Genomic DNA, 27,585 nt, shown 5'->3' on the forward strand with positions numbered 1-27,585 from the left:
AGTATTTGATTATACAAAATGCAGACGCTTTCTTTAGAAGGACTTTTTCACTCGGCTTTTCAAGACAGCTGGAATTCCTATGAAAAAATTGTATTGGCTAGATTTTGTGTCCAAAGTGGTGTGAAAAGATTTTGCAGATGAAGTCAGAAATGTAGCATAAAAACCTTAGTCTATTTTTTGATTTATAAATTTTCTTTCCTAGTTATCACTTGGAGAAAACAGTGAAAATTGAAGTTGCAAAAGACAGAGCAAATGTTAAGTATATAGGAACACTAAACTGTAGATAGATGCAAAAATGTAAGTCAAATACTTGGAAAAGCCATGTAGAATTTAGCAAGTGAATAGAAAGCAACTTGAAGGATCAGCAAATAAAACATTTCTTTACTGAAGAAAAAGAGACTTTCTGCTTGAGGAATAGATGTGAATACTTGATTTTATCCCTCCCCAATTGGCAAGAAAATTACCTCTGTACTCATACATAAAGAGGAAAAAAACCCAACATTGATTAGATTTCTAATCTTGTAAACAGTTACCTACTAAGATCTCAGAATTTTTTCTTCTGTTTGAGAATAAATATTTTGAAGATTAGAAAGAATAAAGAAAGACACTGGACTTGATAAATGTTTCCAAATTAATCTCCTATACTAGACTATTATTCTGTCATTGAGCATTTTCCCATAACTGTAGTGTTATGAAGCAGAAAGTGTACTTACAGCACAATCCAGAAGGAACAAAATGAGATACAACTATTTTTTTGAAGTTGATGTTTGCAAAAAAATTGCAAATACAATACCTCCAAGATCAAACAAAAAAAGTAAACTCAGTTTCTCAACTGTTACCCTTTCATTTCAATATCACTGGACTAGGTTCAGGCTTTACTAATTGGTACATGCCTCTTACAGAAGTTGGACTAGCAGCTTCACTCTTGCAGCAGCAGGAGGAAGGGTTGCTATGTAACTAATTACAGCTATCAGCAGTGGTTCTGTTTTAAATGGTATATGAATTAGGCAGTCTCCTAGAAGCACACACAAGTGAATTTGCCATTAACAATGAACAGCTCTGTGAAAAGAACGCAGTATAAATTTACTTAGTCCATCCTGGGATTAGGCAGACAGCTCTACACTTACTTGGCCTCTGAAGTAAATTTCAGTGGAAAACTTAAGAGGCTTTTCTCTGGTAAAATGAATTTTGCCACATACTTGGTGCCTTATTGCAATACAGACTGTATTCCAATTCCAATTACACTAATGCAAGCTGTGAGTAAGTTCATTGTGCTCACTGGAATTACTCTAGATTTACAACAGTGTTATCTGAGATTTACACCTCTATAAATTAATCTGAAATGTGGCCACATGGTCTAGCTGGTTGTTAGCTTAATAGGAAAAATATAGTTGCATAAATAGTTGATATCTTTCATACTAATTTGGGACCTCCTCACAGCTGCTTACTTACCCATTTATATTAATTTACTACACCAGAAACATGTCCAATTAATGAGAAAGGTAATTCACCCACTGTTCATGATTAGCAAAATTTTTTTCTTTGCCATTACACCTATCCCTACATAGTATTTATCTCCCTAAAATGTTTGGTACTCTTCTTAACACTTTAAGGATGGTGGAGGTTTGTTGTATCTTGTTTCTAAGGCCACTGAAGTAGCCAGCTTTTTTCATAGTGATGACCAAACAAATCTGAGCTATGGATTACAACTGATCTAGCAGGGAAATCACAAATTGTACGTTTTCAAGGAACATGAGTAGTGGAAAAAGATTGTAATATTAGTTAAAATTGACGCGTAGGTCTCTCAGTCATTCTAGATTTCATTTAAAAATCTTATTCCTATTTGGGATCTAGAATTTTTGCAGCTATAGGAACAACTAGGACAAACCACATTTTCTTTTACATAAAATAGATTGCTTCTAAAACTTCAAGGAAATTAGATATGTCCTCTATCTCTCTTTTTGCACTGTCCAGTGGGGTTTTTGCTAGCTCTTTCATAGGAGAATTTTATATAATAGAAGTTGCAGAAGAAAAATCATGCAAATTATGATTGCACTAAATTAAACTGTTCTCAGCTCTATTAGTGAGCTAAGGCCAGGTTGAGTTGGTTCCCAGAGGCCTCATTGTTCACTCTTCTAGGCAATAAAATAGTTGCTCCAGAGTCATTACTGTATATGAGACAAGTTGCTGCAGCTCCCCTCAATGAGGAACCTGACCCAAGGACTTTATAGCAACAAATCATCCAGCTTCTACACTGATAATTTAACTCTTGCTCTCTCAGTCCAACAAAATAAAACAACAGTTATGTTACCATAAACAAATGCTTTCCTTATCTTTTTGTGGTGAAAATGTTCTCTCTAAGACATGAAATTCATGCCACCATACGGGAGTAATAGTGTGTCAGACTATACATTCTGGTTTATGATACTTTAAACTGTGTACTCCAAAATAGAGAAGCAAAGTGCACCAAACTCCAAACCTGCCTTGGGGAAAAAAAGGATGGATAAAGAAAAAAATAATAGAAAAAAGAAAGAAGAAGTCAGTTCCAAAGCAAATGTTTAACAGGAAATGCAGATTACTTGTCATCACCTTGAACACTGAACAACTACTTGCACTTATACAAAGTTGAGGTTTAATGTCATTACTTTGATTTGTAGGAATACAGTACTTTGTGTTGTCATAGAATGATTATATTGTGAAGCAGAAAAATGAAATATTCAGCAGCTATAGATTCCTGAAATTTTGAATTTTGAACTTCTTTTTTATTTCTTTTTTAAAGGGAATTAATTTAGAGAAATACAATGGAGTAAAGAAAGCTCTTTTGCTTTGGTGCTCTGAATGGTACTACGAAACATATTTCATTTTTTCATCCCTACAGACAGGAAAGTACGTTAAGATACCGGTGAACTTCTATTTTGTCTTTCTGTCAGTGGAGCAGTGAAACCAAAAAACCCCACTTTTCTTTGTCTCAAATATACATGTAAAAAACCCACAAATATACTCTATTTAAATAAAATTCTTAATCTTTCCTTTTTTGTCCTGAGGTAAGAAATCTAGAAGGTAGAATGGAGGAATATTATTTTTTTTCCTTTTATACTTGCTGAAGAAAAGGATGTAGAGAGAGTTCAAGGATGGAAAAATACCTTTGAGTTATACTGTATTGCTGCACATTATTCTAATCTAGATTCTCATGAGAGTATTCTCATTACCATTGTTTTCATCATTCTTATTTTGTTATTATTACTAATAATTTTTATTATTATTTTTATCCTGTTATTTAGTTTCCAAGGTCAGCTCTACATATCTATATACATATAGATATAGAGTGTTGGGGTTTTTTTCCTGCTTTTCATGCTGTTTGAAAAAATGGTAAGATGGCTACATTCAAACTGCTCCAGAAAACAAGAATTAGCAATCACCTAGCCAATGTACTGTATCCAAATGTTTAGTCCGCTTGCATATTGTAAAACTTCCACCTATTCTAAAACACAGACAAAGTAAAACCTTAGTCCTGGCTATTCATTGGAAAAGTGACAACTCCTGGAGGAAAAATTGCAATTGAAGTTAAACAAATGGGGCAAACAAAAGCAATTGCAAAAATTACCAAGGGCCACATAGACACTCTCAAGATAGCTCTGGGATGTTGCAATTCTGAGCAAATCACTACTATGCCACCTCATGAAAATAAAACACACTGTGGCTCTTGTACCTTAATCAGGTGGGAAAGAGTCGGTACTAGACAATTAAAAAACCCACATTTGCTAGTTAAGTTATAATGGTATTTACTCCAGCTTAGATATCACCCCTCGGGTAACAAGGATTTTGACTGCATAGCTTATGTTGGTTAGCCTGATAGAACAAACTGTGCCAGAAAAAATATGTTTTCTCTTTATTTAGTGAGTATAAATAAGCACACTTTTTGAAAAAAACCAATCATATCTATTATATCAGAAAGGGATTGTGATACAGATGTGGTGCAAACACTTGTAAAGAACTTGAAAATATTTAGAAAAATAAAGTTTAAACATAATTTTTATATCATTATTTAAATTGCAATGTCCAACATCCTTTATGACTCTGGCTTTCTATTAGAGATATTAATTTACTTGTACAATAGCTTTCCCCCCATCTCCACAACAATGTCAACTGAATACTAAATAAGTCTGCAGATGATACAAAACTGGGAGGAGCTGTTGACTCCCTTGAAGGTAGGGGGGCCCTGCAGAGACCTTGATAAATTAGAGGGCTGGGCAATCACCAAGTTCAACGAGGGAAAGTGCTGGATTCTGCACCTGGGATGGGGCAACCCTGGATGTATGGTACAGACTGGGGAATGAGATGCTGGAAAGCAGTGCCATGGAAAGGGACCTCGTCAATGGCAAGTTGAACATGAGTCAGCAGTGCCCTGGCAGCCAGGAGGGCCACCTGTGTCCTGGGGTGCATCAGGCACAGACAGCATCACCAGCTGGGCAAGGGAGGGGATTGTCCCACTCTGCTCTGCACTGGGGCAGCCTCACCTGGAATATTGTGTGCAGTTTTGGGTGCTACAATATAAGAATTAAGCTACTGGAGAGTGTCCAAAAGATGGCAACAAATGTGGTGAAGAGGAGAAGCCGTACGGGGAGAAGCCATATGAGGAGCGGCTGAGGTCACTTAGCCTGTTCATCCTGGAGAAGAGGAGATTAAGGGGAGACCTCATTGCAGTCTACAACTTCCGTGTGAGGAGAAGAGGAGGGGGAGACACTGATCTCTTCTCTCTTGTGACCAGTGACAGAACCTGTGGAAATGGCCTGAACTTGTGTTGGGAAAGGTTTAGGTTGGATATCAGGAAAAGGTTTGAAGAGGCTCCCCAGGGAAGTGGTCACAGCACCAGCCTGACAGAGTTCAACAAGCGTTTGGACAATGCTCTCAGGCACATGGTGAGACTTTTGGGGTGTCCTGTGCAGGGCCAGGAGTTGACTTGATGATCTTTGTGGGTCCCTTCCAACTCAGCATATTCTCCGATTCTGTGATTCTGTGAATATTCCACGGATAATGTGTTGTTATTATACCTACCTTATAAGCAAAGAGTTGATACTCAGAGGATGTGAGAGGTGGATTTATCATACATCACAGCTATCTCATTATGAAACACAGTGCAAACTTCAGATGATCAGCATATGCACTTGATTGCTATTTGTTGCATACTTGAGGGCCTTAAGTCCTTGGTATTAAAATTTTCTGGGCATCCAAAAAGTACATTTCTTGATACGTCCCGAAGTCTTGCCAGTACTCAAAAAACTGATAGATTACCTTATGCTCAAGGTCCCTAAGAAACTACAAACTAAATATTTATCTTCCTATCTCATCCATGTACTTGCTCTAGTAGATGTTCCCAGAAAAAGCCTGCTATACCACATTGTGTGCAAGAAACAGATGCCAGCTGTGGTGCCATCACTATCTCCTAAGAAGGCAATAAGAGCAAAACTGTCCTTCATACACGAGAAATTATATTTAATTTCTTCTTCTCACTGGGGGAATTTGAATGAGTGCCTCTGAAACACTGGACTATGCAATAGAATGTAGCATAAAATATACAGTAGATTCAGATGGGATATTTTGTCCTTTCAAATTTAATTCAATTTATACAGAATAATTTGAAAGAATAAAGGTAGGAAGTTACAGCATGAATACAGGAGTGGATGCAAACAGGCTTGAACACAGAGTGGCTTGACAACATGGGTATGCTGGTGTTGTGCTTTGTCCCCATAATCCCTAGACTCACACTGGCTCAACACAGCTGCCACAGGGCACTAGTAGAGCTACCTTGACAGCAATTGGTTTTGTTTCTATAAACTGGTGGTTATTATACTTGCTAGAGGGGCTACCTCACTGTCTAGTATTTCCTTAAATCAGAATATATTTTTGAGAATTAAGGAATAGATCTGAGAGTCATGATTACTGACCATTACATGATTTTCTATGATTGTCCGAAATGAAGTTCTTTTTTATTTGTATCTGGGACAGAAAGATGTAGACTGCAAACCGTGAGTAGGTGAACTATGCTTTCTTTAGAGTTATGAAAATGTCAAAGCTGATGTGCTTAGCCACCAACTAAATAAGAGTGAGTGTCAAAAGGAGAAAATATACATGACAAGTTCAGGAGTCACTGTAAAAATCAAGTTTACAGAAATGAGTGCTTTAATTAAGATAGATGTTGCCAAGCATGCTACAGAATAAGAAAGCATTTCAGACCACGTGAACTTTATGAGATTTTTCAGATCTCAGCATGTGCCAAGTGCTTTCCTAGGACACATTAAGACTCAGGTTCTAGTGCGCTTTCATCAGAGGGAAAAGAAAAAAGAATCAATGACCTACTTTTGGAAACACGGAAAAACAGTCACTTAGAACTTGAGTAAACTGATCTAGCTGACCATCTCTACATATAATTGTCCTTCAGCACTGATAGCTAAAGCTCTAATTCCAGTGGGGAAAGAACTCACTTGAAAATCTAGACACGGGCTTTTAAAACGTCAAAATGTAAAGCTAAAAAAAAAAAAGCCAAACAAAAAGAAGCGAGCTTGCAAATGCTATTTTTGCTGACAGCTTTAAAGAAGAATAACAGTCCTTTTGACCTTGACAATTATCAGCTCCCTATCTGACTTTTCTTTTTTGTGTGTGTGTTTTGCCAGGTTTTACAAAGTTTCGACACTAAGGAAGATAAACGACAGTGAATGGTATCAGGTGTCCTGCAGTATTTTCTGCAGTGCCCAGGAGTTCCACTTGGTTTTAGTACACTCAGCACAGAGATGGGCTGTGCTAAGCATTTTATTGAATTTGTAGACAAGGTGCTGGTGCAATTATTATCTTCTGTGTAATTTGCCTTTTGGGACAAAATTTGTTAGCCACATATCCCCTCTTCATTCTTTTTTAGTAAAGATGAGTAGCTTTGACAGAAACTGAAATGCTGAGTAAAATTATTTCTGCAATTCTACTGTCCTCATTTCAACGTAAAAATATTTCAAAGTAGTTCTCAAGAAAAAAAAATCAAAATAATCAATACTCAATAATCTTCCTTTTTCAATATTCCTGTCTAAGGAAAAAAACAAACAAACCAACACACCAGAAATACTAAAACTATAAAAACAATATACTGGAAAAATGTGTCAGCTTCAATAAGAGACAATGCATACATCAGCCAACAATTTAATCAAGAAGTTTTGCTGATATCTTAAACTGTGAAAATAAGATTGAAATAAATAAATAAATAAATAAAATCTATTGAGGCTCTGAAAGATCTTTAATGTTATGGGCACAAAGCATTCCATGGAAGTTGGTTCTCCATATTTCACAGTATATGTACTTTTATAGATAATTTCCAGTGCTGTGTTTTCTCAAGTAACTTCTAGCTCTATCCCAAAAAGCTTTGACCTCCTATCTGACCCAGAGACCATCTCCTGCCATAGTTCATGCAGGATTGTATATGCAATATACAGGCAGAGCTTTATGGTTTTATTTTTATTTCAAAAAAATGAACACAAAAACCCTAGTTATTATTATGAAATTATTTGAGTGACACACATATAAACAAGAGAAGAGGCAAATCCAAGGGCTATATTGCATGGACATAGTTGATAATTCTTACAGGGATCTAGCACAGCAGATGCAAACCAGTCTAAATATCACTAGTTTCATGACCAGTGTCTCAAACAGATTAATTTGGTAGTGCTGATGTAAATGCTTCTCTCTTAAACTGATTCCTCTTGTATATAAGCATTTCACCTGGTGTTTACCTCAGTTTAGCTGAGGTGAAAAACTCAGAATCCTTTTCTGCAAGCAAGAAATTATTCCATTATTTAAAAAAAAAAATCCGTTATTTAAAAAAAAACCCACCCAAACAAACCTTGACTTTTTTCTGTCAAACGATAAATTGTGCTTATGTTTTATATAAGTCTATTTAATTCAGAAGTGGGTGGTCAGGATTAACTGCTGTCCTGAAACTGTTGGAAATCTCCCACAGAACTGCTTTATCAAAGCAAATGCTTGATAGGTTTGATAGACAAGGTGCTGGTACAATTATCATCTTCTGTGTAATTTCCCTTCTGGGACAAAATTTGTTTTTTGAAGGTAGAAGAATTTCCATTCTTTCTATATTGTGGACTAAAAAAATTGTAGAATTGGTTAGTCAGAAAACCAATACAAGGACTATCTGAAGGAACAGAGAATAGGAAGAAAACTTTTTTTCAGCCAAAGTGCGGGAATTAGTAGACAAGTATGTACTGACCTCTTGAGGGGAAATACATTGGTCCACTTGCCATGCTCCAAGAAGGTTGCCATTCACACCCTTTATGAGATGGCAAAACTTGACAATGAGTCCCAGGCCAGATGGGGCGTTGGAAGAAAGCTGGGTCTATTGTCTGCGTAGGTAGGAACTAATCACTAATTTTCTCAAATAAGAGGAAATCTAACAGACATAAAAAGAGAAGGTATCTAGGAAATCCTGAAGGTAACATGGGGATGGTTGCAGTTCTGAGTGTCTTAATTCTGTATTAGTTTCACTAAATCTTTTACTGTTTTCTGGAACATCGACGGTTTATGTGTCAATATGTGATATTTACTTGATTGCAAGTAGATGAAACCACAGTTGGTTTCAGCATCTGTAGTACAAAATTCACATTCTGTCTTTCACAGACATGAGCTAGGCTCATGCCTCACTTGAAGTCATGACTATATGAGCTCTGAGTCACATTATGTAGCAAAACTACTGTTCAAGTGAGTAGAGCTGGGATTCATCTCACCTAACTTCTGGAATGTGATTAATCTGCCCTGGTTTGGATGCCAGCTTTAGGATGAGATGAATCACCTTGTAGTTATGCCTGCTTTTCTTCACTGACTGCAAAAGAACTCTAGATAGCTTTTGCAGGTGCAGATTTCTACTCTGTGGATGACTAAAGTTAGGTGAGATAAACCTCAGTTGAGTTTCAGTAAAAGCTACGATTAAATGAAGTACAGGCAGCAGAGAGTACAAAGACTACCTTTTTGCCTGCTCAGTCCTTGACATAAGTAGAGGTTTCATCAATATATCTTCTAGCTTGATTTTTGAAAGAGGTACTGGAAAGCTTCTTTCTTAAAAAAAAAAAAAAAAAAAAAAAGAAGGTAACATATAATAATAATAGAATACAATCTCTGTGTGCAATAAAGGTTGGGTTTTCTTCCAGAAAGTTGTCAGCATTAAGTAACTGTCAGCAAGGGCTTAGAGTTCTGAAGGAGGATCAAAGAGAGTTGGCATATTGCTTAAAAATGTATATGTTTCTAATACATCACAAGCATTCAAATTGCAGTGACTACAACATATTTAGTACCTTACCATGATATGTAATAGGCATAAAGTTAGACCATTTGGTTTCATTCTGGGGTTTTGATTTAGAACATTCCAGTTCAGGCATTGCCATGCTGAACATGGGTTTCTAATCTAGTTGAATTGCTTTATTCATCACACTGTAATTCTGTTTTTCCTACTGTACTTTGACCTACAGTGAGACCTTACTGAAAGAATAAAATTTGAAGGGATTGAAGGATTCTCAATCAATTGACAGATTGCCATCACCTTCACAGTAATTTTCAATTCTTATGCATGAATCTCATGTCAGAGCATAAATATATTTATCACAAAAAAAATTTAATATAAATTCATTACTAGCAGAATGCATGCACAATGGTTTTTAAATGTTGTAATGTATAGAAGTAGTTGCCTAGAGAAAAATGCTTTGTATATAGTGCATGTAGCTATGCATATGTACATATATACACACATGCATACATATGTTTATATGACTGAAGGATAGAGGGAAACAGAGACATTTGTTATGAATTACAAATGAATGTTTAATCTTGACAAGGCTTTACTTGTTTGAGAATCAAATCCCTTCCCACGTTCCTCAAAAAGCAAATTATCAGAAAGAATCTCTTTCACTACTGTCATTAACAGATAGACACTGACGACAGTTTAGCTTGGTTTCAGCACAGCTCTTGGGCCACAGCTGCTTACCAGGCAATCTAAGTACCACTTGAACGCTCAGTTGCAGATTGACCTTGTGGTAATTGAGGTTATGAAAAGGCTCTTGTTCTCTAAAATCTCAAATGAACACCTCTCCCTCTGGGAGACAGCAGGATATTCAGCAATAGCAGCCCTGCTGAACCTGCGAGATTCTTTTTGCCGCTCTGGTCAGTGCTGAGGTCAGGATGAGAAACAAATGCCTGTGACGGGGTACAAGGAATGTAATGGAGTAGCAAGATGAAATTATCTGGGCTGCATTTATTTTCCTTTAATTGTGCCCCATTCTGCCACCCCAAAAAGGCCTGCTAAGTATTTGAAAATATATTTTTAACACTTTTCTCACTTGTATCAGCAATATTTTTTGTTGTTCTTGATTTTGTCCATATTTTTCCTTAAAAAAAAAAAGAAAAAAGGAAAATAATGACAGGTTAAGACTGCATTTCTTTAAAGCAGAGAACCGTCTGCTGAAGTTATCAATTACTTCACTTTGCAGCATGAGCCAGCATCTGAACATCTCTGCCCTCGCCAGTAATTAACATTACAGTCAATGGGAATTAATGTTGAGACTTTCAGAGGAAATGGGGATAATTAAACTAATCACAAGAAGTACACAACAATTATTGTTATAATTTTAAATCTCAAGCCAATTAGCTATGCTAGCCACTCTCTTTGGCAAAAGCTCACTGTTTATGGTAGCTAAATATAAGATTAAAATTAGTGATGGCAGAACATCTTTTAACTACTCAACGTAGGTCAGGACTTTTTGTTTTGATTTAAATGGTGTATACAAAATTAAGAAAAGACTCTCCAGCAGCAAAACCCTTTTTAACAACCTATTAATACTTATTGGACCTGAATACCCGACTGGAAATACAGAACAGGGTTAGCTCCAAAGATTCCAAAGACAGGCACGGATCCTTGACATGAAAATCTGAAGAATGAACACCATGATTTTAACAGACTGTTTTGTCTGAAGGTTTTGTGTATTAATATGCATAAATCAGTCTTAGGTGAAGTTGTCACCATAGAGGACCAGAGCTAAGCATGTTTTGTCTCAAATGTTCTGAGTATTGCTTTAGGAAAGGTGTGATCAGAGGACAGCGTCCTATGGAGCTGGAGCAGTGCTGTGCTGAGTCAACTTCCTGCTCCACCTTGAGACTTGTTCTCAGTCCCACCCCCCAGCTCATTTCCTGGAGGAGGGCTGACTGTGCATGAGGGAAGAAAATAGTGCAAAAAAATCTAGTTCGCATAAGAGGCATGCACCAGGTTAACTGCAAAAGGGACCAGATCGGGCCCCCTCACGTTCTTTTTCCTCTCTTTCATTCTCATTGTTTGTCCCTGCTCTGCCCAACAGGACCAAGGCAGGATCTAAGGACTACTGATGTTCTTTGTTCTCTCTCTGCATTCTCCTGTCTTGTTTTCTTACCTTGCTTTGCATGGGCAAAGCACAGCTATCATATTCTACCTCATACTCCATACTGAACTTTGTTGTGGCGGTGTGGAGGTATGTTGTGGCTTGTTAGCTAGCACCCTTGAGTATTGGTGACTTGTGGCTTGTGAGCCAGCACCTGTGAGGAGTTTGCTGTGGGAGCTGGGAACTTATTGAAGGGCACTGTACAAAATTAAGGGCTTGTTAGCCAAAACCTTTCCAGTCTAAATAGTGGGTTGGTGGCTGGAATTAAGGCAACTATGCAATAAAAGCATAAGAGCTCCCTGACGTGTTCTGGTGTCCTTGCTCAGCTTTACGAGAATGTGAACATCATGTCCCTTACCCATGGGTCATGACAGTCACTATCTTAGTATAACTAATAGTTTATTTGAAGTCATTGATCTTAAATGAAGGTGTGACAAAATTTTGTTAATCAGCCTTACCCTCTAGATTGTATTTTCAGGCAGTCTTATGTCATAACTTTAACAAATATTTGCTTGGAATTATGTATCACTATACAGTTTGAAGCAAAATAAAATACAGTCATTAGTAAAACAAGAATGTAAGGATCAGAGCAGTTGGATATCATGGTGCCTAGGATACAGAGAAAGTAGTTGTCTTTCCATCACTACAGCTGCCTATATGTAAGCAAAATATTTAGATTTTTTTTTCCTGTAAAATATTAACCCAGTAACTTTGACTCTAGACCACAATAAGAAATGACCACCTGAATTCCTGCATCAGACCTTGGAGAATGCAATATCCTTTGCTTTCTGATTTTAGCGGAAAGCAGATGCTACAAATATCATCTTCTCTCTTTCCTCTGCCCACCCTCCCTCATATTTTTCAGTTAAGCTTTCATGAAAAGTTGCTCTGGGCAGAAGTTCCTCTAAATGGAGAGTACTTTGTTGGTACACCTGTGTGCATGCATTCATGTATGAAATAACACTGAAATATTTCAAGGAAACAACTGCTGTTTTCAGTTTTTTGCAGGAACAAAAAAAATTGTGGTGTTTCATTATACTCCATATGCTGATCTTGACAGAACTGATCCTAAAATCTATTCCAAGTCCACTGACAGAGGATAGATGCCTCTTGTTTTGCTGGAGGTGGCCTGAGACTAGTATTTTAATTCTTTACAGCAGAAGTATAAATAGGCTTATTGCACCTTAATGCCAGATATAGAGATAATGAAGCTAGTTTTATCCAGAAATATTATTTTTTTTTTTTCTTCCTAAATGAAAGGGCATGTTAAGCAAAGGGGATTTTTTTTAGTCAAAATATTAATTTGGATGGGTTTTTTACAATATTTCTTTATAAAAGTTAATTTTTTTCTTCTTCTTTCTTTTTTACTGGCTCATGTTTTCAAAAAGACTTTTATTCATTTCCTGTTTAAAAATTGACATATTGTGACACATTTCATGTGTTAGCTTTTACTTTCCTTCCTGCACTACTGCTTGCCTAAACATTAGAGAAGCTCTAACATTGCTTTTCTAAATAATTAAATGTTAATTTTTGCAAGATAGCATCTATTTTCCATGTAAAATTTTGTTAGCTTTCTGTCAAATTTTGCTGAAATACAGAAAGCAGAATACATATTCTAGTTCTGTTCTAAATTATAGTCAGGCAACTATTATCTATGAAGTGCAAAAATTACACTTTATTGTGCCGATCAGAATCCAGCCTTCATTTCTTACATTTAAAATCCCTCTCTTGTGCCTCCAAGGAATGTGTTCTATCCCAGTTCACAGAATAAACACCTTTCAAGATAAATATTTTTTTGCCTTTTTATGTTTACTTCTACCATGTTCTACATCAGCCTACGAAAGGGTCAACATTTAGTTCTGAAGTGAAGAAGAAAAATGGCCTTGTTTATTATTATAAAAAATAGTAAAAGGTTCCTCCACCACATGGTTGTGTTATCAGTTTACACACTGAAGCATGTTGCAGGAAATTATGAATGAAAAGATAATAAAATGGTTTTTGACTGTCTCAGTAAAACATGCATGCTGCCAACATTTTTGTCATCAATAATTCTCTCATAAACATGGGGCTCTTCTTTCATTATGCAGGCTGTCATGCTTTATTGAACCACATAATTTCACCTAATTAAAATAAGCAGTGTGTAGTTTCCTCCCCCTTCTGTTTTTCTTAACTGGACGAGTGCCAGTAATGATGTTTAGAGTATCCTAAGTGGACATCCTATTAAATATTCATTTTTATGCACCTCTTTGCAGTCAAAAGTACAGTAACTCCTGCTGATTTCCTTTGTGAATACCAAGATGCACTCTATTTATCTTTTTTTTTTAATTTAATATATGGTAAACGGTCTAGGACTTGCGGTTAAGGAGGCTGGAAAAGGTTTAAGTTTGTTAAAATGGGCAAAAGGATAGGAGACTATGCAAAACATTTTACTGATATCAAGCCAGCAACATAAACCGTTCAGTCTCTCATAAGTAATTATGCTGCAAATCACTACATAATCACTCATCTGCTATTGCAGCAGGTTTCTGTTTGGGCAACTCATCTCAGACAAAGTTTGTTTTCATCTTTTAAAAAAAAACAAAAAAAAAAGAAAATGGCTCATAACTTCACGCACGCAGAGAATTCAAAGAGGAATTATATTCTAGCTGCCACATACCATTTGGAGCAGAAATAAATCTGATCCAGCCATGGTGGCAGTCACCAGTCTACATTTGGCAATACAGACATCAGTGAGTGCATGCAACAACACATGCTTTTTATTTTAAGACGTGACATTTTTTGGTTATTTTATTGCATTAAAGTATCTTTAGGCCTAAATACAAGACAGAGATGGTTTCATGAAAAGAAAATCAGAATTGGAAAAATGATTAATGAAAGAATGAAAGGATTGTTGAACTAGTGAACAAAAAGAAAGACAAGTACTGTGTAAGTTTTCAAAAGAGCTTACAGTCATGACTAACATTTTCATCCTAAAACTCTGCACACACACAACCTGGCAATAATGTATGCTAATACTTTGTCAGATCCTGCTATGAGTCACCTTTCTGAAGTTGTCTTTATAAATAATGTCAAAAATGTGCCATATGACAATCATTAGAGTCATAAGTTTCCTTCATGCTTAAGTAAGATACTATTGTTCAGGAATGAAAGGGAGCTCAGATTTACCATATTGTCACTTTTTTCCCCATTTGTTCATATCCATTAACAGCTTTTAGCTTGTAACTGAATTTCATTTTCAGAAAGATTAAAACACAGATGGATAATCAGAAAGGGAAAGCTCAGGAATATCAGAAGAATCTCTCTTTAGAATGTCAGCTATGACATGATTATCACAAGTCCTGAAGTATAGGAATTTAGGGGATTTTGAATCCAAAAGAGGATAGCTTTCATTCAGGTTCATGCAAAAAATCTGCTTACATCTTCTGTTTATACCAAGAACTTCTGTTGAGGTTCGGTTCTGTAGGAATTAGATTACTGAAAACATTCACTTGCCTTCCATAGTAGTGATGGGTTTATGTAAATGCTTAGAGTTCAGCATCTGCTCAGAGGATTTGAAAGACTTTATTTAAAATGGGACAGCAGTACTTCCTTTATGTGGACCCTATTATCATACTGAACACCTTAAGATGATTAAAACATTTCTTCTCAAAAAAATTCTGTGATAGAGGCCAGTGCTTTCACTGTCATTTTACTATTCAGATGAAAAACAGAACTAAATTGCCCTAAGCAACATAAGAACTCTCCAAAAGGTTCTTAGTCCTCAGTTTACTGTATTATGTTACACATTTACAAGAAGTTTTGGTGAATTATATTTGAGTTCTCTAACTGCCTATGATACATTAAATAGGAACATTACATATACAGTTTGTTCTGACAGTACCTTTGAAGCCTGTTCAAAAAAAGACATAGATAATAATAGAAAAAAAATTGTAATTTATTTTTAATAACTGAGTATGTATGTAAGTTTTGGCTCTTCCTACATTTAAAAAATGCCGAAAGATTATAGTAATTTTCAAGTGAGAAAATCTGTGAAAATTAATGGCTACCTACTGAAATGTGGATGCTATATTGTATATCTGTAAATCACCTTTCATTATGGAATGACACCACATTAATTTTTCCTGTACCAAAGAGGGAATAAAGTACAAACTAATTTTGAAGCATCTTCCAATATTATCTATTGATGGATTTTTCCTGTGTGAGATGAAAGCTCTCTCACAAGCTAAAGATTATAGAAGAGATAAATAAATTGCTTTCCATATGTTTTTGCATATAGTCACTATACAGGTAAATAATAGGGCATTATATAGCTATAATTTCATTAACAATAGTCATTCTGTGTTCTCATAACTCAGTAAAAATATTACACAATTGTTACCTTATCTTTCTAAATTTTTTCATTAATAATTTTTAGTAACTTCTTTATAGTTTTTATACTTAGATATGTAATAGAAAAGTGACTGCACAACTATATTTGAAAAACCATAAGTTATTTTGCCATTTTCAAGCAGTACTAATTTTATTTAAAGAACAGGAAATTTAAGTTTAATCTTTCCATAGTACAATGTAGAGAGATTCCTTTCTACAATGAAGTAATTTGAACACCCCCGTATAGTTTTAAAAACATTATAAGGGTATCATTAAGCATATTAATCAAAGTCCAAAAATGAAAAGAACCTTTGGATCATGCCTTGCATTGGGAAAGTTCCTTTACCAGAGCTCACAGAGTAAAAGGCCTAGGGTTTTTATAGCTTGCTTGTTTATTTATATATTTATGTATTTATTTACTTATTTTGACTTTTAAAATTATCTTTATCGTAAAGAACTCACTTAAATTATGAAAATACTTCCAGAAAAATGTGTCCATTTATGTAATTTTCATTACCTCTTACAAATACATATATAAAATATCTAGTTAACTTTGCATTTTAATTACATTAATGTATAAAGCTCTTGGAAAAAGAGACACAATAAAAAAAAGTAGGGCTTTCTATATTAAAGAAATATTGAGAAATGAATGCAAAATAAAGAATAGTAATGCTAACAGTGAAAATTCAATATTATTCTTTCTTTTGACCAAGAATGATACCATCACAAAAGCTGGGAGAGAAAATGAACACAGAAAAATTGAGTCCTTAACCAACTTCTCTCTGCTTTTGAACTCAACAAATTAATCCTGGTCAAGCAATACCTATGATTCAATTACTATTTTCTTGATCCTCTGCACCCTTCTGAAAGGGGGGTTTTATGTCATTCAGCTTCCTCTTAAGCCTCCTCCATTTTCTATCAGCACTTGATTTAACAATCATTCTTCAAAAACATTTCTGCAAAGCCCTCTCTAGGGGTTTTAACCTTGCCTCTTGGGTGAAATGTTGGAATAAGAGTAATGATGTCTTATTAAAGCTAGTCCTAATAAGAACAGCTCATCCTCACCCTGTGGTGCCCTTCAGAAACACAATGCTAATGTAAGAGAGAGGCTCTTCCTAGCATGTGATGCTAGCTTGAGTGTGCCCAGACAGTCTCCTGTTTATTTTTTCATTAAGAAATGTTCACTTATCTTTATATTGTTGTTTTCATTCTTCTTAAATATTTGCTTCTCTATTTCTTTTCCCTTAGGGAAAAGGACAGAAGTGACTCAGATGTTGTCACAGATGCAAAATAAAGATGACAGTATGTTGTACAAGGATGCGTTTGGATTATAAAAAGTAACATCAAATGTATAAGGAAGGAGTTTCCTTTCTTGTATTGTGTGGCAAAGTGACAATGTGGTTGTTTCCTCACACTGTATTGCATGCAACTTTTTGTTATTCAAAGTGATGAAAAGCACAGCACAAGGCATTTTTGATACCTTTTTTTGGTGATGCATAAACATATCTGTGAAAAAAGCTTACCTAACTACTAGATGTGTTGAAAACATTGATTAACACTCATTAATGCAGTTCTTTTATTGCAGAAGGTTTTGAGCCTGGCCAGGCATAATTACCCCTTCATAAATCCATGATTATCACCCCTAGTCACTTTCTTGTCCTTAAGAAGTTTGGCAATTGTTTCCAAGATTATTTACTCCATCACTTTTACAGGGATTGAGGGGATAGTGATCAGTAGGACTGAGGATAAACCACTGGATCTTTCATAAGCTTGACCCTCATCCTCAAGACCTTGCTGTCACAAGTAATCCATCCCTGGTCTCCTGTAGCTGCATTGTTGACTCCCATACAGAAGAGCGGCAGGGGGTAGTAGAATCATGGAATGATTTGGGTTGGAAGAGACCTTCAAAGACCATCTTGTTCCGGCTTCCAGGGATGGGTCACAACTTCTGTGGGTGACTTCTTCCAATGTCTCACCAGGCTCATCAGAAAAAGTTTCTTCCTTATATCCAGTCTAAGTCTAATCTCTTTCAATTTAAAACTATTTCCCCTTCTCCTTTCACTCTGGGATAGAAAAGTCTCTATCATTCTTATAACCCATCTTACACACTGAAAAGCTGCAACAATGTCTCTGCTGCTTTCCCTTCTCCAGGCTGAACAAACCTGACTATCTCAGCCTTTCTGCACAGAAGAGGTGCTCCAACCCTCTGATTATTTTTGTGGCCTTCTCTGCACCTGCTCTAACAGATCCATTCCTTTCTTTTACTGGAAACTGGATACAGGACTCATGGCAGACTGGGGCCTTCATATCTCCACCCTCCACAACAGACTTATCCCTTGTGTCTTTCCCCTGGAGCTGCTGTGTGACTCAGGCTCAGCCTGCTCTGGTTCCTCTTTGGATGCAACTCCCAACCCATTGTCTGCTACCAGTGTACTGACTCAGCATTTCTTTGCTGTGCTCTAGGTCTCTTCCCAGCATCTACTGGAGAGATGCTTGACCCTGCCTACTCAGGTGTCAGGTTGGAAAAAATCTCAAAGCACTTTTTGATCAAGAGAAGTTTTCAGCTCTTTAAGAGCAACTAGATTTTTCTAGAAGTCTCAGCCTTCTGTGGCTATATCCTTTTTTGAGGTTCCTCCAAAAGTCTGATGATTCCAAAAGATATTCTCAAAAAATCCCTAAAATGTGCCTGGAAACTGCTGTGTAAACTGCTGCACCTGCTGGTTGCATTTGATAGCTACCATCTCCGATATGGGAGTGAAATGATACAAGACATGGAGTTCATTAGCACTAGTGGGTACTGAGAAAGTTTGAACGAAACATGGCTTAAAAAAACCTAGATCCCTTCTGTACTGGTTTCTTCCTCTGTTTATGGAGTACTAAGTGCCATTAAAATTTCTAGAGTTCTGATTTAGTTAGAACATTGGCACTGGTGCTTTGGGCCATCTAATTTATTATATATTGGTTATATGGCAGTGATATATAGTTGATTTTGAGCATTGGATTTAATATAATATCCCATGCACCAAAAATATATTATTATGTTCCTGTCATAGGTAAATGGACACTGAGACTTGGTATAAAGAGAATTCAAATAGTCAAAGATAGAAGTTGCGTTTTGTTTCAGTGCTGAATCCTGCTAACAGCTTCCCTACAGAAGAGTTAGAGTGTGGGTCCATCACCTTAACAGACTTTTGGACCTGGAGAAGTTCCCATAGCCACCCCTATTAAGATACTTGTCTTTGTTGTAGTTTGACTTAGAGGTACACAAACAAGTGCTGCAAAATCTGACTTATTAAGTCAATTGTTTGGGTTTTTTTCAATATACAAACAAATGAGAGAAAGGAAATTAAAAAAAAAAAAAATGATCACACCAAAAAGACAGGAGGAAAAAAGGCAGTAGCATGGTTAAAGTCATCACCGCAATTAAGAATGTAATATATGTTTCCTTTAGGTATCTCCAGATGTGTACACATAAGCAAACTGTCCAAGTTAGCTTTTGTCAAGTCAATGACACCTAGAGAGATTGTAAGGTGACAAAATGTGATTGCTTGGTTTCAGGTGAGTTAAACAGCTCCCTAGCCTCTATTAAATGTTTTCACTTCACCTCCATCATCGAATGGAGCTTAGATAACTAGCTCATGGTTAGACAGTTCTACTTTAAATGTCTACATTTCAGAGCTCAAAATCTTACCTGGACTGTTCACGTCTTGGCTGAAAACTGAAACAGCAGTGTCGTCCAGGTTCTTCTCTGTTGTTGGTATTTCATATTCTGAAATTGTGACAAGGACTGGTGGCATTTCAGGAGATAGTGAAAGTGACAGATGTGACAATAAAGACTGGTTTTGTTTTTTGGTGGTAGTATGGGGGGTTTTGTTGGTATGGGGGTTTTGGGTGGATTTTTCTTTTTAACTATCAAAATAAGAGTATTAAAGGGGTTAATAACATTATAACACATCTTCCTTTTCTGTGTTCATGAATAGGGTTTAATTTTAATATATTTTAATCTTATCTGTTTCCTGTGCCATTCTATTTTTAAAAATGATCTTAGTGCCTTTTTTACTATATTAAACCTAAGGTTTGGGTTCATTTCTTATGTTTTTTCTTACTCTATATTTTTATTTCCTTTTAAAAGCATTTTATGTAATGGATAGACAGTTTGAACAAAAATGTTTTGTTACATCAAAGATTTTATAATATACAGCTTTAGTCAATAAATTTCCTAGTTCTTCACTGTCTTCCTCCAGCTTTTGAAAACTTAAGTCCACAGGAGTTTCAAAAAAGACTATATTCATATGTAGATTTAAAATTCATTCCTGTATATTTTCCCAGTGTGTGTGACAAACCTGTCTTTTGTAAGCTCCCTAGGTGACCTGAGTGTGTTTCCTTGTTTTTCATGTGCCACATTAGATTTAAGATTCTATAGAATGCTAGCAGACTGAGTTAACACGTGTTTTGACTCTTCTTTTACTGGGGATTTATGAACTATTTATACCTAAAATCATGTCAAATTATGTTAATTAAACGGGAGTGGTCTGTTAGCCCAGGTATTTCCTGGTACGTTTGAAATAAATACTGTATACTATGTATAATATGTGTATTGAAGCCTTGAGCACATAGTAAATCTTACACATTTTTGGAGAGCAGTCTAACACATTGGAAGCACAGAAACTAGAAAAACAGTTACATTTTGTAGTGTCCATATCTCGGGGAAAAAAAAGTGCCAAACAATGAGATCAGTGACAGTTTCATTTGTGTTCATCACAGCTTTTAGAAGGGGACAGAGGTTCAAGGGGAATAGTGGATCCAGGACTTGTATTTGTAAAAATTTCCCGAACTTCTCTGTGATTAATTTGTCTCATTTAGTCATTGTCACCACTCTCCAGGAAGAAACTTACTGAAAGAATTGCAGTGTGGAGAGCCATAAGACTTTGTCAAATGGTCTCATGAAAAGGAAAAATAATTTCTTCCAGCTAAACAAGTTACAAATGGATAAATAGCATGTGCATCTTGGATTGACTGGCTTGCCTTTGAAATAAGAGCACAAAATCTCTTTGTTTACTGTCCTTGAATAAAATGGGCTTCAGCTAGAATGGCACCATCAGCCTGATGTGTGAGAAAATACAGCTAGGTGTCTAGATATCCAAATTCAAAATAACTTATTTCTAAACTTAGAGAGAGATTCTCAAACTGTTTTGAAATTTCTTTCCGGGTACATTGTGCATTCTGAAATCATAGAATCATAGAATTATTTAGGTTGGATTTGGGTCCATCATCCATCAAAGTTAAAGAATTAATCTGTAAGTTTAAATGACTCTGCACTGGTGTGACTTCAAGTCCTGTTGCAGTTTTCATCACCACAACATGAGAAAGATATAAAGCTATGAGACAGTGTCCAAAGGAGTGCAAAAAAGATGGTGAAGGGCCTTGAGGGGAAGCTGTATGAGGAGGAGCTGAGGTCACTTGGTCTGTTCAGCCTGGAGAAGAGGACAGTGAAGGGAGACCTCGTTGCAGTCTGCAACTTCCTCAAGAGGAGTAGAGGAGGGGCAGACACTGATCTCTATAGCGACCAGTTACAGGACCCATGGAAATGGCCTGAAGTTGTGTTGGGGAAGGTTTAGGTTTGATACCAGGAAAAAGTTCTTCACTGAGAGGGTGGTTGGGCACTGGAACAGGCTCCCCAGAGAAGTGGTCACAGCACCAGCCTGACAGAGTTCAAGAAGCATTTGGACAATGCTCTCAGGCACATGGTGTGATTCTTGGGGATGGTGCTGTGCACGGTCAGGAGTTGGACTTGATGATCTTTGTGGGTTCCTTCCAACTCAGCTTTTTCTGTGATTCTGTGAATTCTTGAAAAAAGTAATTGTTGTTTACTTCTTTATTCAAATTACATTCCTCATAAAAGAAAAAAATAATTAAGAAACAATGCTTAATTTTCAAATGTATTTTTTTTAAAGGAGTAGTACTTTTTTAATTTTTTTTTTAATCCATGTTGCTTTAAATATTGAAAAAATGAGTAGTATAACAAGAGCTTTATTCCTACAGGTGAACAGGATTCAAACTATGCATTCAAAGACAGGTGAACAACTGCTCCTACTAATAGAGTTTTAACAATAGTTACTGTAATCTAGTCCACAACAACCATGACTATTTCAATGTATACCATCATTGGTTCAGTCACATAAGTTTCTTGTGAATGACAGAAAAGACAGTGGCAGCAAAGAGATGTGATCACATTTTGATGTCACCCTTTCAGGTCATTCAGCTTGATCTCTTGGTTGAAATGACTCCAATAAAATTAGCTCTATCAGTAATCACACTTCTCCTTGCACTTCTTGCACAGCTGCTCTCATGTATCTCCCTGAGAATGAGGAGGCAGGTCTGACTAGTTAAGAGAAGCTGGCCTTTGTTTTCAAATATCTTGTGTAAAGGGCTCTCCCTTCCTTGTTATCAAGATGGAGGAAAGGTCAAGCCCTGGAAAGCCTGACACTGTGGAAAAAGAATATTTTACAGTCTTTTTATGCACAAAGCTTTTTTTTTTCTCAGAAGAAACAAAATTACTCTGTTGATAATAACCGATTTGTCAAAAGATGTTCTCTTTGCAAAACCTAAACATGTGCAAAAATATAAAATAAAAATTCAAAAAATAAATAATCTATGCTTATATGGGTTATGTATAAAAAAAATCTACAAACTGGTTAACCAGCAAATAATGTTTCTTACTGCTGCAGAAGCCAGTCCGGCAAAATAAGTAATGTTCAGATCCAGAAGACCACATAAGAGTCTAAAACATAATTGAAGAAGAATTTTGTCGTCTAAGTTTAAAACCAAAAAAAAAAAAGGAGAAATAGTCAGCTTTATTTGGTTTATGCTGTGTATCTGTGCAACCCCATTTGTGGTCCAAAACTGTGAACATATGTAGAATTTTTCTTCTTTAAGAGTTTTAGCTGCTTAACTCCTGCCCACATCCCTTAGGGTATGAAGATGAAACTGGTGTGGGAATACTCTCTTGCCCTGAGACTGCGGATGTAGGTCTGACCAGTTCTGAAGGACACTGCCAGGACTAACAATCCCAAAAAGGGTTTACTTCTATTATAGAAGATGAGCAGAAGGATACTCTCATCCAGCCATGGATACGCTGATCTCCCCAGACTGAGGAGAATTCTGGACTCCCTTTTTACTAATCTAGAAAGAGGACTTCAATCAACAGATAACCATTTATATAGGATTCAGCACAATTACACAAAATTTCACTACCTTTCTAAAAGTATGGTTTTGTCTTATCTTTTTCTTCTGTGCTGTTCCTGCATACATAGGGATGGAAGGGGAGTGAACAGGTGTTGTGCATTACTTTGCTAAGTTATTAGGACTCTCATTGTAGTCCCTGCCTTCAACTTAATTTCTCTTTTCAGTGTTTAATTTCATTCCTACTAAGAAGAACACTAAAAATGCAAACTTAATCACTAAAAACTGTGTTGCTAATCTGCTAGACATTTTTGTTAACCTTAATTTAAAACTGAATTGTGTGGCACATAGATACCAGGCTCCATAAAAGAAGGGAGAGTTGTGAGTTTATATATGTTTAAAGTCCTGATGAACTGAAGCTGCTGTTCTTACTTAAACAATAGTGTCATGCTTCCCTTGAAAAGCTGCTGTGCATCACTGAAACTCATGGCTCTGTAGGCCTTAAGTCTTTATTTTTTCTTCAGCATGTTCCAGCTTTCTGCAGGTGGTTTTACCAGGCGTTCTCTATAACATGAGATGTCTGCATTTTAAAAAATCTCAGCCCCATGTGATGAAACAGTTGAAGCATTTTTTTTTCCAGTATTCTCATTGTAACTAGCAGCATTTTTAAATGCTCACAGTGTTGGAATGTTCAAAAATGGTTGTTCTGCTCAGACCAATAAATCATGTGAATATAACATCTCCCATACCAAAGACTACTAATCATCTACCAAGTCTTTGACTTGTACTAAGCAACTCTGATATGTCTGAGTAAGAGTACTTTGTCTGTCTGAGACTGTCCTGAATTTCAACATTTAAAATTGTCGGTCATAACAAATGTAGGGTAAAGAGATGTGTCCAATGATTAGGACACTCTTAGGCCAAGTGAAAGATGACAGTCTGGATGCCTTCAGATTAAGAAGTATGTTGAACCCTGTTCAATATTTTCCTGCACAAGTTTTTTAAACAGTATTAAAGAAAAAAAAAAAAAAAAAAAAGGAAGTGGTGAAACGTCTTTAATAGCTCCTCAGTCAGCCTTTTGAAGGGACATTCTGAATACTCAGTGAAGAAAATTCTCTTCATGAGTGCTGCTGGGATTTGGAGAGAAACAGCATTTCCTGTATAACTCTATGGCAAACACCTGTAAAGGTTAAAAAGTGCTCAGCTACTATGGATGATATTACATATATCCTGTTGAAACACCTATGGATATAACTGTGTCCAGCCTTTATATAAAGTCTACAGACACCTGAAGGAGCTTTTGATCACACTGAAGGAGACTTAGGTTCCACTATGCTAGGTAAATAAAAATATAAATTTTGTCCTATATGATTGTCTGAACCTTACTCCTCTAAATTCTAGAGAAGTTAAATCTAGTTGTATTAGTAAGAAAGCATGTTATTCTGAAAATACAATTCATTATATGAGTTTATTTGCTTTATAATGCCAAGTGATTCTTTGGAATCAGTTTTTTCTAGTGTTTAATAAATTAAAGGAAAATTTATATGCCTGTTAAAAATATGAATCCCTATAAGAAAATCCACTTCAGAATTTCAGCTGTAGATCTGAAAAGTGCTGATCCTGCACTGATTGTATGTTTCTTTTTTTGTCAAATACCTTCTCATAGTGCTGTCTTCCTGGCTGCCCATGAGTAGTGTCATAAAAAAAGGACTGTTGGAATTGAATGGAAAACTCCGAACAAAGACCACAAGGCTCCAGGGACCTCCTACGTTTCCAGTCTGCAGTTTCTCCCTTCATGCAGTGAATTGCAATGACCTATTACCTTAGTCCTTTCCAGTTTTGATGGAAAAAACTTTATTCTTAAATTCACCTAATGTAAATTTGGAAACTGTGTATTGAATGTGATATAGTTGTGTAATTAACATTAATCCCTGTCTGCAAAGAAAAGAATGTTCTTTATTACCCATTTCCCGATTATGAAATTTTAAAAAAATGAAGCTTTTGTTTGAAGAAAAATATTCATCTGTTGAATTCTTCATCAGGATGGATATTGCCTTGAAACATATCAACATTCTTATGAAAATCTGGGAGAGTTTTCTATGTCTGATGGACAGATATGTTCATGGTACTTTACAGTATTTTTTTGTGTTGCTTTAAATATATATATGCATTATAAATAAAAGTCTATGGGACTGTTGTGGATTTAATAATTTCACAAGCAGCCTGAAGTGACCTTCATCATTCTGTCCAAAGTCCACTGGCCAGGTCATATTTCCTGATCCATTTGACCTTACTAAGTGTTTTATCGAAAGTGACTGCTTAGCCATTTGTTGAAAAGAAATCAATAAAAATAAAGTGAATGTTTGTGTTAGAAGAGCTTTTGCAGTAATATTTTTTTCACCAGGGGAATAAAAAAAGAAGTTAAAATAAAAGAACTTCATTACAGGGAGAGTGATATTTCTAAAAGAGCTTAAGCTTTCAGAATACCTCAGACCTTTTCAGTAGCTATTAAAGCTTGTTATTCACTTCCAGAAATTCAACATGATGCCAGTATTTTACTGCCAGACCAAGTAGTAATAAATAGACCTTCTAATAGACTTGAACTCCAAGCTTGCAGTTCAGCGGAGAATGGAAGGGTCCTAGGGGTTATAAATTCATTATGTGTCTAGGAAACATCAAAGAAAAATAAAGTTAGGACTGCATTAGTGGCGAGAGTCTTAATCCAGCCAAATCCCTAAGTGGTGCTACAATATTGTGGTTGTGTATTGAGCCATTTAATGTTAAAAACCGAGTATACACTTCAGTGATTTTATCATGGAGAAAAATTAAAAACAAAGTCCATGTTTTCATGGATAAAACATAAGGACAAATAAATCTTGAACTACTGTTGATTAGGGGAAACTCCTATCTTTAATTTCTTTGATTCAGGTGTTAAGTGAGACCTTTTTACATATGGCAGCATTAAGACCCATGTAATCTTTTTGAAATTGTCACAGATGGAATGTGTCCAATCTATTAATATTCTCTTTTCACATTAATTCTATCTGCATCTATTTCATGTCATTCAACCCCCATCGGTGAGGTTAGACAAATGCAGATTCTTAAATTAAATGAAGCACCAACATTACACTAGATAAAAACCAGGTTTTACAACTGTTCCCTTCTTTCTGTGGGTCAGGAAATGCACTTCACATTCTTTAGTTTGCATGCCATAAAGCATGTTAAAAATTTGAATTAAAACTGTGGCAGGTACAAAACCAAACAAAATTATGTTTAATTAATGAGTCCTCACAGAAGATTCTGAGTGGGGAGATTTTTTTTGTGTTTCAAATACAGGTATTGGTTTTGTTTAAGGAAGTGGTGGGAAAAAGAAAAACTACTCACAACTGCAGGAATATTCTAGGAAAATACAAGTCTTACACTCTTCCTTAGGTATTCGTTAGTGATCATGGTCAGATAAACGAGTTTTAGATAAATCTTTGGTCAGAATGACTGTATTCATTCCCACATTATATTCTTTACCTAAGTTAGTCACTTACAGTATGCAGCTAAATTTATCAGAACACATAGAATTGATAAAATAATTTAAGGAAACTTTAAGTGTAGCATTATCTAATTTTGAATAATTGACTGTACAATTGTAATAGTCTGTATTTATAGTATTATTTTTCTTTTAGTGAATTGTTTTTTAATATTCCTGAGTATAAAATGTTGTAGAAATAAAAAAAAAAAAAAAAGAGAGACTGGACTAGTCTTGTCACCTTTTCCAAGCTAATGATTTGTATAAGAGTATTCCTGCAAAATGCAAAGCCAAGGTCAAGTAAACTTTTCAAATCATGTACAGATGTAATAATAACAAGTACTGTCACCATTACCAGGAGTGTTCAATATTAGTGTGCTGAATTATGCAATGACATCAATTAGAAAAGTGTACTTAGATTTGTTCTAATTTATTGTCCTTATTTTATCAATCTAGATTATGTAGAAAAAATATATTTACAACATTAAAACTGCATCTTTGCAAGATCAACTGTCATATTTTCTTTTATTTCTTGAGAGAAGCATAGTCAAATTCAAAATATACTTTATCCTTGTTAAAGTATGCCTTGCATGACAGTTATACTTGTCAATCACCATAATGACAAATCTAAAAAACTTTAAATCCATCGTGTAGTTTAAAATGTAAGGTCTCATTTTACACGTTTAACTCTCAGTAATGAGGGAGCTACCTGAGAGTCTTCAGTGGCCTAAGAATTGAGATGTAAATTGGTTTTGTAATGCAGTAATGTTATAATCAATAGGGATTTCTCAGTCCTTAATTTCAGCTGATACTTGCTGGCACTGGTGCAACAGAGTTGATTCTAATAAAGTAGCAATCAACATTCAGATTTTAAAAAGTGTTGAGACAGTGAAATTACAAGCCAGTAAAGGTTCCTTCATTCCGTTCCTGCATTTTATTGCTAGTAACATCAATGCCATCGTGCTGTCCCCTTACACATGACATTCTATTTGTAACCAAAGCATGTAAACTAGAAGCTCTATATGCAGTATATCTTATTAATGTGTATGCTATGTCTGTTCTTGC

The sequence above is a fragment of the Corvus cornix genome, chromosome 1 (assembly GCF_000738735.6).
Source record: "Corvus cornix cornix isolate S_Up_H32 chromosome 1, ASM73873v5, whole genome shotgun sequence".
NCBI classification, from domain to species: domain Eukaryota; kingdom Metazoa; phylum Chordata; class Aves; order Passeriformes; family Corvidae; genus Corvus; species Corvus cornix.